Genomic DNA, 13516 nt, shown 5'->3' on the forward strand with positions numbered 1-13516 from the left:
TTCAATTTATGTTCTTATTTATGAATAACATTAAAGGTGGTTTTTTTACTGCAGTAGGTGTATTTAATTTTTTATGCAAAAATTTTTGTTTGATGGCCAAGAATTTGATTCGATATATAGAAACCAATTTTTAATAGAAAATTCATGATACTTGAAAAAAAGATTTGATACATAAATATTTTTGATATATTGCCGTATTGAAAAGAGGTAGCCGACTCTCCATGGTCGGATGGTCAAAGCGCTGGTCTCATAATCAAGATATCGTAGGTTCGAATCCCGCTAGAAACAATGCGATTCACCGGTCGTGTAAATATGTTTTCCTTTATTTCATGTTCCAGCAGATTCTGGACCTATCTTTAGTTTACCAGATAAGTGTTCTGGACTTTTCTTACTATTTCTAGAAAAGTATTCTGGAACTTTCCCTGTTAGTATAAAAGCAGAAGATATGTCATTCTCTGTGTAGTAGCCTCCGTGGCGCAATCGGCTAGCGCGTTCGGCTGTTAACCGAAAGGTTGGTGGTTCGAGCCCACCTGGGGGCGTTCTTTTTATTTTCTCGTCATTAGGCTCAGAAGATCAGGACAACTTACAACGCCAGGTCTAAAAAGCGCCATGATCATGGAGATGGCCTTGCTCCGCAAGGCGGGTGCTCCAAATAATTTCCCACTTCCAATCACTGTGTTATGAGTTCAGAGTTGAGTTAATAAATTGATTTAGCTCTACTTCTTGTGTGTGTTATTGAGTTCCATATTAAAGTACCTACGTGGCAATATAAGTGTTCCACTGTAATCATAAGATATGTAAAAATGAAATGGTATTGTGTCGATATCTTTAGCTTTCTTTTATACAATCGTTTTATAACATTAGTTTATAATCTACCAGTAAATGTCAAAATATATTTGCATCAAAACTTTCAAATCATATATTTACCAATTACCATGCTGAATACTATCTATTATGCGATAGATAGAAACCTTTTTAATTGAAAATCTAAGATTCTTGAAAAAAATTTCGATATATAAAGATTTTTTTACATAAAGAGGATTCCAATAAATATATACAATTAGAATAGTATTGTGTCAATATTTCTAGCTTTTTTTTTTATTGCCCAACTGCTTGAGCATTGATTTATAATCTCCCAGTAAAAGTCAACAGGCATCTGCATCACGCCTTTCACAATATATCTTGGTTGCAATTTTCTTCCGTTTGATTTAGTACTGTCCGAATACAGGCCCAGAACCTTCATCTGAGATCCAAGCAGTGGTCACGTCCACTCTTTTCACGAGTGTAGCGGATCGGGTCCGGATATGCCTGATCAAACACGGAAAGCGAAAGGGTTGAAGGTCCCAAAATAGTCACAACAGTTGGTGTTGGGGGTTTTTAAATGCTTTCGTGCCCACCGAGCTTTCTCCTGTGGGCCATTGAAGGAGGAGGAGGAGGCCATTGACCAAAAAAGTGAAAGGGGTAAAAATCAATAGAATAAATCAAAAACTGTCCTCGAGTACGCACTTCAAGACGTGTGGACAGATGTTCCCTTGGTTGAGGGTGGACACTCAAGTACCGTAACAGAGCATCGGAAAGGTCTTTCGTGGTCACCAGACCATGTTTGGTCGCCATAAACTTTCTTCGGTCAATTGTCAAACGGTCATCGACACGTAGGGGACAGATGATCGGCCTTTTGGTGGAACTTACTAGGCACCTGAAAGGTCGAAGAACCCTGCGAGATTTGAGGATGAAGCGGTTTGATAAATTAAACCCTTTCTAAATTTTTATGTGATATAACATACATTTTCCGAGAAAGAAGTATTTAAATTTTCTGTTTATAGTTCATAAGAAAAAACTTGTTTTCGCAATTAAGGTATTGGTTAAAAATGCCAGTTAGAAAAATGAGACCAAGAAGGAAAAAAAAATTGAAAGTATTTTTTGGTTAATTTAAAATTTGAATAAAATCACAAAAATCAAAAGATGTATCTATTTGTTTAATTTATTAGAAGCGTTATTACAGAATTTATGCCACGATATCTCTACAAAGGGCTTTTATTTTTGAATGGAATGCAAATTCTGTAACCGAATCTAATCATAGTTAGATTTTCAACTAGAGAAACTAGGTAATAACCAAAGGCCCCCAAAAATCGAGGTACGTGATTTTTTTTTCTTGCAGCATTTAGAAGTAATTTAAATTTGTGTTTTCATTTGATTTCCATGTATTTGAACATATTAAAATAAAAATCATGTATCACTTAAATTTCAATTGATAATTTAGAATTAGAATTGAACATTGTTTTCCTCTTTTTTTTTTTTTTTTTTTTTTTTTTGTTTTTTGTTTTGTTTTGTTTCCGAAATTACTAATTGATCAATAGCATTCGTCCCCCTCCCCATCACTCTTTTCCTGTAATCGCAAAAATGTTTATAGCCTTATAAACTTTACCAAACAAACAAAGAAAAAGAAAAACTGCCTCACAAACTTTAAATATTTAGAACATATTATAAATGTTTTTTACCATTTTGCTTAAGAAATAAAAACTTGTTTGTCTTGTTATTTCAATGTTTTAAATATTTCCTATTTAAATTATATAATTTAAAGTTTAACCAATAAAAATATCTAGTTTTTACAGTTTAGAAAAGCAAATATGGCCCCAAAACCTGTTGTCTATCTCCCTCTATAGAGCTTAATCTGGCCCTGAATCTAAGTAACTCAAAACCCAATCTTCCCTTTCCCAGTTATATTTTAGTTGTAAAATAACTTTTATTTTCATTTAACTATTTTTTTTAATTCTCTCCTTTCAAAATTACTTATGAGGTTCTTCAGACTTTAAACAGTTCAGAATTCCTCCTTTCTTTCATTTACATATTTAGACAGCAAATTTTGATTCTTTTTTTTTTTCCCTAATAATATATTAAACTGCCTGCTAAAAATATATGCTGACGATTTTTTAAAATAAAATATCGTTTCCGATCATGTTATATATATGGAAAGATTTTGTTATATTATAGAGAGCATACATGGTGAGCAATCTTAGAATTTTTAGAGAAGATAAAAAGCAAATCAACTATATTTAGATGTTTTCATGCTTGCCTTGTCACTTCTTTAGTCACTTGTTTTAAATTTATTACCATAAATATGAAATATTTTAGAAATCATTTATGATAATGCCCTAGGGAAAGAGTAATATTTATATAATATAAAAAATAAATATTAAATTGTTATTATATAAATATAGTATCAAGAAATAAAACATCAGTTATCAGTATAGCATACCATTAGAAATCCTCGATATATTTGAGGTCTATATAATTTTTTTTTAAAGAGGCAAAGAATGAAGTATTCAAACTCAATGTCAGAGGAACTTCACATAAACATCAGGCATGTCATTCAAACATAAAAACAAACAACAAATTCTGTACGAACTCTTGTAACTACAAATCCAAAAACAATTTCATTTCAATCTTCTGCAACAACAAGTTTGTAACAACGCTCTTCAAAAATCAGGTCTGGAATACCGTTGCTTTGCGTCTTGTCAAAAGATCGAATACATCGGTTGGAAAAGATGTAAACAAGAATCTCAACTAAATGACTTGGAAAGGGGGTGACGGGGAACTAATCACTAGCGGCCCTCAGAAGAACAAAACATAAAAACAAGTGAATATTGGTGGAGGTTCTCGAAGCGCAAGGTGGGCGGATCGTACAGAAGAACCTGAAAAAATCGTCGCGGTTGCCGATCGAAGGGGCGGCAATGCTTACAACTCTGGTAAAAACTCTCTGATGACAACTAATAGTCTAACTGGAGGTTTGCCAGTGGTTGGACGATGATAACTTTGGTGATTTGATATCCCTTGGCGATGATAACTTCAAGTGCAATGAACTTTCAAATTATAATAGCAGTATTTCTGATTTAAAAAAAAAAGCAATTAAGGTAAATTACTCGTGGACAAAGGTACTGAAAAATTCCAAATTTTGTTTCGATTAAGTTTCTAGTACAATAAATTCTTCATTTCATTCATGCGACGCAATTTCATTATTTGATAAGCCATTATGTTCATCTAACCATTATGTGCTATCATGTTATTACTATTATGTTCCATTGTGTTATTACTATTATGTTTTTCTAACTATTATATAATTGCTATTATGTTCATCTAACTATATGTTCTATCTAATTATTATGTTATTACTATCATATTCATCTAACTATATGTTCTAAATAACAATTATGTTATTACTATTATGTTCATCTAACTATATGTTCTATCTAATTATTATGTTATTACTATCATATTCATCTAACTATATGTTCTAAATAACAATTATGCTATTACTATTATGTTAATCTAACTATATATTCTATCTAACTACTATGTTATTGCTATTATATTCATCTAACTATATGTTCTAAATAACTATTATGTTATTGCTATTATATTCATCTAACTATATATTCTATCTAACTATTATTTTATTGCTATTATGTTCATCTAACTATTATGTTATTGCTATTATGTTCATCTAACTATTATGTTATTGCTATTATGTTCATATAATTATGTGCTCTGTCTAACTATTATGTTATTACTATTATGTTCTATCTAACTATATGTTCTATTTAACTATATGTTCTATTTAACTATTATGTTATTGTTATTATATTCATTTAACTGTATGTTCTAAATAACATTTATGCTATTACTATTATGTTCATCTAACTATTATGTTATTGCTATTATGTTCATCTAACTATTATGTTATTGCTATTATGTTCATATAATTATGTGCTCTGTCTAACTATTATGTTATTACTATTATGTTCTATCTAACTATATGTTCTATTTAACTATTATGTTATTGTTATTATATTCATTTAACTGTATGTTCTAAATAACATTTATGCTATTACTATTATGTTCATCTAACTATTATGTTATTGCTATTATGTTCATCTAACTTATGTTCCATCTAACTATTATGTTATTGCTATTATGTTCATCTAACCATACGTTCTATCTTATTATGCTATTGCTATTATGTTCATCTAACTATATGTTCTATCTAACTATTGTGTTATTGCTTTTATATTCGTCTAACTATATGTTCTAAATAACTATTATGTTATTACTATTATGTTCATCTAATTATTATGTGGCCAATGATAACTTTGGTGATTTGGTATCCTTTGGCGATGATAATCTCAAGTGCAATGAACTTTCAAATTGCAATGGCAATATTTTTTATATGAGCCTTTAAAAAACAGATAAGTAAAGTAAATTATTTATAGATTTAGGTACTGAAAAACTACAAATTTTATTTCGATTCTGTTTCTAGGATACAAATTCTTCATTTTGTTCATACGACGCTGTTTCATTATTTGATTAACTATTATGTTCATCTAAAAATTTGGAAACATAAAGGATTGCAAATTGGTCCATAAAGGACATTTTTTTGGAAACAAAGATTCCATAAAAAATTTTTATGGATTCTTTGTCATATGGAAATATATTATTACATTCCAAAATAATTCCAGAACCTTTAAAATATTTTTCAAATGACAATGAATCATATTATCGCCCTTATAACAAGTGGAAAACATCATGTGGTCGCCTAGTATAAAATATCTACTGAAGAAAATCCTTCTTTAATTACTAGAAAAATTACTGTGTGTTTTTTTTAACTTTCTCCTTTATGTAAAGAGAAAATATAGTAATCACTAAAAAATCCGCACTCGTGATTTTTACAAATCTCCGCCTTTTTGACCTGCCTGAGTTGGGAACACACATTTTCGGAAAATGTCTGTCTATCTATCTGTCTGTGAAAAAAATAACTCAAAAATGCATTGAGGTAGACAATTAAAATTTGATATACGGTCTTTAAACCAAATTTTTAAATTCCAACCAAATTTTGAGTAAAATCTGTTCAGAGGAAGTCCGGCTCTTCGAATATAAGTTATTACAATAACTATAAAACGAAGAAAGCTAGATAGATAAGATTTGGTACACAGACATAACATCTATAGTATAGATAGGTACCTATTAAAGTTTGAGACAAAACCAACAACGGGAAGACTGTCTATCGGTCTGTACTTTCAGAAACATATTAAAGTGACAGTGACTGAAATATATCAAATTAGATATGGAATTCTGTGACTACAAGTGCAGTTTTGTGTTAAATCTCTCTTTCAATCGATTGAAGAAAATGTATCTAAATGATTTTTGAATCTATTAGCCGCATGCCATGAATTAGTCTCTAAACATTTCTCCAAGGATGACATGATAGATTCAGTAAAACTGCTAAATTCACACCAAAAGTTAATATTTTGTAACTGTTATATGCTAATGTCAAGCAAGACGTTCTTTTTCAAGACAGAATTATTAGAAAGTCCGCCAGAAAGTTTTGGAAAGACTATTCCCTCCGGTTATTTTTCACTTTCTAAGTTTCACTAAATGTATAATTTAACACGTCAGCTTCGTTTTCTTCAAGATGTTCTGAACTTGATTTCTTTTAATTCTGCAAGAAGCGAATCCGTTTCAATGAGAATTAGCATTATTTGATTCTTAAATAATCTCAAAGAAATGAATACATTTCCTTATTTATTATAAACCATCTTAATTGCATTTTAAATCTCACACATGCGAGGATAATTTATTTTCGCTAAAATCTGAATTCGATTTCAGTAATATTCAGAGCTACAGTGCCAACTCTGGCACCCCTCAGAGACCCAAAAAGGTCAAGAGGGTTGGTCTCCAAACACTCCTCTTTAGAAAACTTCACTAAATACCGAAATCGTTTTGACGATTAATCGCGTTAGTGCTCAACCACCTAATTTCCCTAACTACGTTTTCTTCGATGCCAAGTAGAAGAAGTACAACTCCACTCTTGCTCGATTACGTATTGGCCCATCCCAATAGCTTTTCGCTGTTTACAGTTAGATTACGCGGTCCACGTAATAATAGTGCCGATTGGCGGAAGTAAGTCTAGAGCACATGCGTAATTCTGCGACATTAGGCCAACCTCAATGCTTTTTTCTAGAAAGTTTTTGAATATTAGAGGAAATGAATATAAAATTCTGTTGACTTAGGGCAGTAATTTCGATAGTGATGTAGACATGATATTTATGTATTCGGTGTTTTCGAGTCAATGTTTCAAGAACGTTTATGGACTCGGTTAATGGTCGGTCATTTCCTGGTCTTCAGGGAATTGTTAAGTGTCGTAGTAATATTTCTTTGTTTCAACAACATCCGTGTCGAATTCAAGATTGCCGAATTGTTCAAGACTAACCTAGACAGGCAAATAAGTGTCCATCCTCATTGTAATGTTTGTTTGCTGAAGTTTAGGATAAAATATATCTGTGCAGAAAATAGCTGGCCCATTTGCATAATTTTCAGCTTTATAATGTTTTAAAGATTTTTCCATGGTTTTTATGTTACAAAGAATAAACATTCTATAATACTAATTGTAATTTGTGAATACAGTAAAACCTTTTGAAATATGTTAGAAAGTCATTTCTCTTTAATTCAGCATATTGTCGCTAGCCCAATTCAATCCAATCACATCTTAATATTTTTTTTAAAAAAAGCTGTAGCGCTTAATGCATTTGGTAGTATAATTACTCTGAGGTGTAAATCTATTAATTTTGCATTTATTTTTCCCGACTTTAAATTAATAATACATTATATAATTTTTATATACAATAAAACCTTTTAAAGTACTTTAGAACGACGTTTCTCGTTAATTCGCTATATTATCGTTAACCCAATTTAGTCCCAAATTCATCCCAGTTTAGTTTAAAAAATAAATAAATAAATAAAACTCTCTAGTGCTTCAGGATTTGGCAGTATAATTACTTTGGGCTTAAAATCTATTAATTTTGCATTTATTTTTCCCGACTTTAAACTCATAGTACATTCTGTAGTACTCCTTATAATTTTTAAATACAATAAAACTTTTTTAAGTACGTTAAAAAAACATTTCTCGTTAATTCGTCATATTATCACTAACTCAATTCAGTCCTATAGCATCTTAATATTAAAAAAAAAACTGCAATGCTTTAGATACAGTATAATCACTCTGAGCTTTAAATCTATTAATTTTGCATTTATTTTTCCCGACTTTAAACTCGTAGTACATTCTGTAGTACTCCTTATAATTTTTAAATACAATAAAACTTTTTTAAGTACGTTAAAAAAACATTTCTCGTTAATTCGTCATATTATCACTAACCCAATTCAGTCCTATAGCATCTTAATATTAAAAAAAAAAAACTGCAATGCTTTAGATACAGTATAATCACTCTGAGCTTTAAATCTATTAATTTTGCATTTATTTTTCCCGACTTTAAACTCGTAGTACATTCTGTAGTACTCCTTATAATTTTTAAATACAATAAAACTTTTTTAAGTACGTTAAAAAAACATTTCTCGTTAATTCGTCATATTATCACTAACCCAATTCAGTCCTATAGCATCTTAATATTAAAAAAAAAACTGCAATGCTTTAGATACAGTATAATCACTCTGAGCTTTAAATCTATTAATTTTGTATTTATTTTTCGACTTCAGATAAAAATTTCGTCTTTAAATATTCTTTAATCTGTATCAAAAAGCTAACCAATGGTTCAGCTCTTATATTGGGTTAAACGAGGTCTTCTTACTATTAAGACGAGTATAAATAAGAACTGAACAAAAGAATGTCGAACTTCTTTTACAGATATTCTTTAGTACAGGTGGTGGGTACGAAAGAAGAAACGAAGAAGCCCTTTTATTAAAATACATTAAAAGGCATATGGATGTTGAGGAATTTTTTTTCCATTGTTAGAAAACAAAACAAAACAAAAAGTTGAAATGACATAAATTAAATTCAAAGGCGATAAATTAAAGCTAAAATTAACCAGTATAAAAGTCAAAATGAATGCTTTTTCTGCGGTTGTTATAATGACTATACTTTACAATAATCAGCTTATTTAATAGCAAATTTTCATCTAAACTGATTTTCTTTTAAAGTATTTATAAAGAAATATTTGAGGATTTGCCAAATTGAGAATTTTTCAGCACGCTCTGATTACCTGGTGGAAAGATAAGTAAATTTACGAATTTACCGAGAGGCTTTCCGTTTCCGAAAAAAGCAGACGTCGCGGTACGCTCGTCGGGGTCCTAGTGTTAAATGAATAATTTTGAAAGCAAAACAGGGTTTTGAATAATTACTTTAAAATTTTCCTTAAAAGGGCAAAAAACAATATCGAAAATGTCTGCTACGATAAAACTAGCCATATCAAAGTTAATCCCTTGTTATACATTGATCCAAAATATCTTAATATATTTAATACTGAAACTTACTGTTAGTTGTTTTATGTTCGGCGTTTAAAATACATAAATATGCCTCCTTATGGTTATTCAAGAAAAATAATTGCATTAAAAGTACTGATATTATAATTAATAGTTTTCTAATTGTTTAACAGTTATGAAATTAAAATATTTTTTAAATAATTATCATAATATTGTACTGCTAAAACGAGCTATTTTACAACATTGTGAAAAAAGAAGTAACAGTATATGTTTTGGAACAGTCTTTTAAACGGAGTTCTGGAGGAGGTTTTTGCTGTTAATACTTTTTAGATCACTACAAATAATGTAAGGGGAATACACATTGATTCTGCAATGGCATTTGTTTTATAATGATTTTAACTCTAGGTTTCATTGGTAGGTATTTTGACATTGAAAAACCGGACTCGAGCTCACAATAATTTAAAAATTATTCTTTCTGTAGTAAAGCTGTATGTCCATGTGCATGCGCGTGTAATAATAACAGAGAAACTGAGCAGACGGAATTGGAAGTCGTAGCTTATTACCATATTTGAAGGTCGCTATCAAGTTCTGGACAAAATCTTTCAAAATTCTGATTATTCGTCCATCTGAATATCCGTGCATGTTGATGCAAATCATCCGAAGGGAAGAGATGTTGCTCTAAAATACAATATTTATTCTCTTTCTTATTCTGAAAACCTCGATACAAACTTATTAGTATTATATTATCATCTTCTTTACTATAAAGCTGCACCTGTTATGCAGTTATATAACAAAGTCTGACTGGAGGTCGTGTCTGCTTGTTTGATTCAATATTTGGTTCCATTTAAAATAATAATTTTATAGCAACTATTCAATTAAAACGTCAAATTAAGCCATTTATAATTTAAACCGAGTTTTCGAATTTCCCAAAGCTACATCCGTAAGCCAATAGCTGCATGATATATTTTGGTTTTTGATTTTTGTCAGGAAATTTGTTTTGAATATACTATCAATTAAAATATCAAATGAACTATATATATATAATTAAAACTAGGTCTCCTCTTTTTTCTAACCGCCTATTTTGTCTGCACTCTGATGTGTCACTTTTTGAAAAATGCATTCCAGTTCGTTATTTGTTACCCAGATATTTTGTTTCTCATATTCAGTTTTTCTCCCTCATTCAGCTATTTCACAAAAATAAAATTATGCTGCCATTTGAGTTAAAAAAATAACGCAAATTTAATAATGTTGGCATTGTTGTATGTACATATAATAATTTCTGCATAGTCCTTTTTTACACCGTTTGTCATCAGCATTAATTTGTGGGCTTTTTTTTCTTTTTTTTGTATTTATATTTTGACGAAGATCCGTTAAACCGGTTGTAAAATAAATGTCATCTTTTCTTCAACAAATAAGTCTATTTATAAACAATTACACTAATAGGTGACTTTATTTGTAATAATATTAAAAGATTTAATAAACTAATGCACACTTTTCCTATTCTTTATATAAAAATCCTATATTATATTCCTATAATATATATTAATTTAGCATTTTTCTTACATACATAATTTATGGTACAAATGCAGTTTTATGTGCGCATTCTTCTGTGACATCTATATCCTCTGCTTGTTCGAAAGAACCGAGGTCTCTTGATATTGGATTCCATGCGATCGACAAATATTTGCTAAATTATGACTATTATTGCGGGCGTTCTGGCACAGGGGTAGCTCGTCTTCCCCGTGACTTTGGCGTCTTGGGTACGAGTCCAAGATCGGGCATGGTTGTCCTCATCTGTTCGATGTATGAATGTGCCCCCCTGTAAAAAGGGGTTGTGCAAGAGAATGTGATGCGTGTGTAGCTAAGACGTACTCTTGTTCCTAGTTGGCACTGCTAAAACAAGAGACGCTCCCTTGGCTTAAAATCGCTGATATCGTCAGCGAGTTTGTCCATGGCAAGTGCCATTATAAACAACGTGACTTTTATTAACTAGTCATTTTTTGATTGTATTTCCATTCATCACCAGAAAAATAATTGCATGAATATAGCCGGCTAATTACGATTATTTAGGAAAATACACTATCCATTATTTTTTTTTTAATAAATAAACATAATTTTCAAATTATAGAGTAAAGAAGGAACTAGATTTCAATATATTTTAAAAGCATATTTTTTGTCAATATATTTCCTTAATATATATATATATATATATATATATATATATATATATATATATATATATATATATATATATATATTAAGGAAATCTATATCAACATAATTGGAAAAAAAAAATAGTAATGACTGTTGAAATTTTGTTCGTAAAGCTCGAAATTCATCAAATTGGATGATTCTAAAACAAAATTAAAATTAATATTAATTAATAAAATCAATATTAAATAATAACTTAAATAAATATTAATGAATAAAATAAGATAAATCTACTGATAAAGCAGAGCATTTCCACTTAATTAATTCATAACATTCTTTTTTTTATAATTAATGGAAAGAATTTCAAGTGAATTAAATTTTCTAGTTTTAATTGCTTTGTATCTTAACAAATGCAAAAGGTAATAATATCTTTTTGAAAAATAAATAATAAAATTTTAAAAAGTTTTTATTATTTAAAAAATAATATTTTTTTTTGTTTGTTTTAAATAAATAGCAAAAGAAAAAAGTCGATCCAATTACTTTTGATGATTATATTAATTGGAATGCTGAATTCGAATAATTGGAATACTGAATTAAATACTGAATTTATTTGAAATATAATGAAAATAGTTTTTATTAACATACATTAATATCGAAATGTATTTCATCAAATGTGAACTATCCTAAAGGTATTTCCTTAAAAAATCAATTAGTATAAAATTATTTAGTATTAAAAATTGTTTAGTATATTGAAAAATCTACAGTTTATGTATGATATTGATATAAATATAATATTTCTAAATTGTTAAACGATAGTGGATATGACTGCTATAATATTCATATTTATAAGTCATATTAGCATGTATCCAATTATATACAACCTTAATTTTTTTTTAATTACTATGCATTTTAAGAAAAATTTGTCTCATTTCATCAGATATTTTCATTTTGCTTTGTTTTTTCTCTCTATTTCCCAAATATGAATATTTAAATAAGAAAATATCAAAATGGCGCTTTATTAAATGTTTAGAATTAAAGTTATATGCTGGAATAATCACGAGTGTTTGTCAATCCATTAATTTCTAATGTATTCTTTTGAAGAAATTTCATGACTTATTTGCTCAAAAGCGAACCAGATTACATCTGGAGTACTAGCGCCATCTATAGGACAAACTAATAAACAGATGGGTGCTCTACTTTAACATTTATTATTTATTTACTTTAAAACTCGCTTTCCTTGCAGATATTCAGAAATGCTGTTTTAATAATAATTGATGCCACAGGATAATATATGTCTATACATATAATTCCAAATAAAACAAGCGTTTTTGTTAATTCTTTTATTTTATCAAAACTTTTTCTTAAAAAAAAGTTACTAAAAAGTTTATATTATTCATTTATTAAATAACGTGAAGAAAATTTCCATTTTCCTATTTTTTATAATTTATTTACCAATTTCTTCTTCATTTTATATCAATAGTCTATTTTAATTTGTGATGGAAAAATTTAAATACTCTTCAAATAAGAATGATAAAATAAGAACAATTTTAAACTTTTGCTAGCGCAGAACTTGAAATTCCATAAAACTTCAATTAAAATATATTAAAAGTTATTGAACAACTCATATATTTACTGAAAAATGATGTATAATCTAATAGTTAATGACAAATAATTTATAAAAAATTTAAAATTATATGCCATTTACTACATTTTGCAAAACATTGATTAAAAAAAAACTTTTGTAAAAAAAAACTATTAAGAACACTTTTTAATAATTTAGAATAATTTTCGGTCCCATAAAAATAAATAAGTTTCCATTCACTTTGAAATATAGAACTTTGCTTATTACTAAATTAAAAAGATGAAATTATTGCAATAATCAGAAACAAATTTAATATTCTAAAAAACATTTTATTATTTATTTCTTAAATATATTTCATAAAATTAAAAAAAAACAAGATAATAGATTAAACAATTTTATTTTAAAAGAATAGTAGCAAAAAAATATTTTAGTTAATGAAGAAGATGAATCCAATATAAAATTTTATTCCTGAAAGAAAAAAAAATTTTTTTTCGTTTTTACATCAAAATTACAACC

The 13516-nt window shown here is 28.6% G+C and overlaps 1 non-coding gene across 1 annotated transcript; it reads left to right on the plus strand.

Moving 5' to 3' along the window:
* Positions 1 to 465: 465 nt before the first annotated feature.
* On the plus strand, positions 466 to 539 carry Trnan-guu (transfer RNA asparagine (anticodon GUU)). The gene has a single exon. It is a non-coding gene; the product is annotated as a tRNA-Asn (tRNA).
* The last annotated feature ends 12977 nt before the right edge of the window (positions 540 to 13516 follow it).

This window comes from Argiope bruennichi, chromosome 10, assembly GCF_947563725.1.
Source record: "Argiope bruennichi chromosome 10, qqArgBrue1.1, whole genome shotgun sequence".
Lineage (NCBI taxonomy): Eukaryota > Metazoa > Arthropoda > Arachnida > Araneae > Araneidae > Argiope > Argiope bruennichi.